General features: G+C 39.1%; 1 long non-coding RNA gene across 1 annotated transcript; it reads left to right on the top strand.

The window, feature by feature from the left end:
* The first annotated feature begins 329 nt into the window (after positions 1-329).
* LOC144425665 (uncharacterized) lies at positions 330-2229 on the top strand. The gene is made up of 2 exons (XR_013477586.1): positions 330-807; positions 1034-2229. It is a non-coding gene; the product is annotated as an uncharacterized LOC144425665 (long non-coding RNA).
* Positions 2230-2637: the final 408 nt, after the last annotated feature.

Genomic DNA, 2637 nt, shown 5'->3' on the forward strand with positions numbered 1-2637 from the left:
CGTCAGATCACAGTCTACAAAGATATTCACACCAAGCGAAGCAGTACAGTGGGACACAAAATGGCGTCCGATGCCCGCAGAACGTTTAATGACGTCATAGCAAACAAAAACAAATCTCACAGAGCTAACAGAAATATTTAAAATGGATAAAAGTAATAGACTTCTGGGGAAAATTTTTATCTTCAACCACTGAAAATCTTAAAGCAATTGGTCCAGTATTCGAAGAGAAATTCTCAACCAATCACAAGCGAGCAAATGTAAACAAACATTCTCCGCTGAAAAGTCGCTCAGACAACTTTAGACGCGTTCCGCACAGGTTGCTGGCGGTTAAGGCAGATCTTTGTCCCCTTTTTCCCCATTTTGTCTTCTTCACAGGGCTGCGAGAATTAGAAAGCTGTAATACTGTATGTTACTTGTTGCAAATCACGTTCACGAAATCTATATATCTATACTAAAAGGCTGTACCCGTTACAGGCACCTTACAGGGTACCGGTACGGTACCGTACCGTACAGGTCAACCAACTGATATTTCGCCTTCGGTACGATGTTGCATTTTATTAAACAGAATCTACTAGTGAATTATTTTGGTAGACTAACTATGTGTAAACGCTGCACATATGGTATTTTCCGGTCTGACAACCTGTACGGTACCGGTACCCCTGCCGTTCGAATGAAGTGGGATTTGTGCTATTTCCGAAGCCACATATTTACCGCTAAAAAGCAATGAGGTGGATAAAGGAATGCAATAGGCCTCACAGTCAATTCAATCTCCGAAAAATCACCAGAAATACATACGTGTGTACCAAGGTAGACCAACATAAATATTGTTTTTGATACCTATGATAGTCTATATTCAATATGTTAATTCTTATATGAAATAAATTTTCATACACGCAATGCGTTCCATCATGCATTTTCATGGAGGCGAGGGTCCAACTGATGAATACCTTAACCCTATATCAGATTCTTATCGCCCAACAAAAAAGCATCATAAAATTGTGAGGTAAGGATTACATATACCATAATTTAACAGGATCTGTCACCAGATACTTCATTTGATACAGAGACATGCGAGTCTGACGAAATTGAGAAAAGAATGTCAGGGATCCAACCAGATCTGCCCCCAGACTCTTTAGTTGAAACTACGTCAAGTGCCGCTGATGAAAATGACAGCACTTTGTCAGACAGCAGAAAAATCTAAGCAAGCATCATCATCATTTTATTTTGGTTCTCTGGCATAAAACAACACAAAAAGTCAACATACAAACAAAATTCAGAGAAAACTGGAAGTCGAGCATAACTTAAAATAGATTTCAAAAAGTACGCGGCTACCTACCAGAAAAAGAAATAACAATAAAAGGGCACAAAACAATTAACAAGATTCAGAATCGGGCAACACTTTCAACGTAATTCAAAATGAGAAAACACATACTTCTTTCAGCATTGGTGTCATATTTGCTAACTGTAAAAATGATGAATAAAGAAGGAAAATTAATATTGAAGACTTGGGACTTCATGCAGAATCTTTTACAATCCATTGGTGATAAGATGATGTTACTTCATGAAGGATGCTTCGCATGCATGCCATGTCCAGTGTGACATTGGTGATTGCAATATCATTTTTTGTGCGGACTGCAAAGTCACACCAAGCTGCTCCTGATGCCAGAAGAAAATCTTTCATTCCCATCAATTTCATCTGTTAGAGCTAATAAATAAACAAACTGAGCTAATAAATCTGTGTTTCTATGATACAGCATAAACTTAAGTGTCTCACCGTGCCTAGCATGTAGTGGTCCAGCGACACCAACCCTAAACCCACCAATTAAGTCCTAACTTCAACGTAAACCTGTTCTAATATTTATTGTTTGTTTGATTTATATATTACTGTTATTTATATATTACTGTTAGACTTGTCATGGGTGTCGCTGCCCGATCACCAGTCTTGGTGTCTCGCGCCTCCCTTCACCCTAAAGTACCATATTTCTTATTTCTTTTATTGTGTATTCACATTGTGTGTTTTGGAATGGTGAAAAAATAAATTACTGATTACTAACTTGGACGCTATCTATTAGTCTATGAACCACGGGATACGGTACCGGTAGTCACGCAGGTCTCCCAGTCCACTGACATTCTTTAACCATATAAGTTTAAATATCACCTCTCAATGAAAAGTTTTGTATCCTTCTCCAGCTGGTGGAAAGAAAAGTTCTTGGAGAACCAAGTCATAGAAAAGTCGGGTCTCATGTACTTTCTTACCTGAATAACTTCTAGTGGGCGTGGCGTAACAATTTTTGGATATATGATTCCTGACCCCCACCTGATGACGTCATCCAAAAATTACGTCACTGCGACGTCACAATAACGAAATACAGCTTGCCAAAGTATAGCGACGGTCACCCGTAATGGCGCCTACGAGTATGTCAACAAACTCAATACGTCAGCGACCTCTCTCTTATCGGGGTCGTTGTACAGAGCTCAAAATAAACAAGAATCACAAGCGACTAAATTGTCGCCAAGGAACGTTCACGATATCCCATTCTGACCAATTTCTGTCCAGCAATAGCTCATGTATCGTGCTACAATCTAAAATAGAGCGTTATACGATACAACTCTAACCAAGGCTTTAGACAAGCAGAA

The sequence above is a fragment of the Styela clava genome, chromosome 1 (assembly GCF_964204865.1).
Source record: "Styela clava chromosome 1, kaStyClav1.hap1.2, whole genome shotgun sequence".
Taxonomy (NCBI): domain Eukaryota; kingdom Metazoa; phylum Chordata; class Ascidiacea; order Stolidobranchia; family Styelidae; genus Styela; species Styela clava.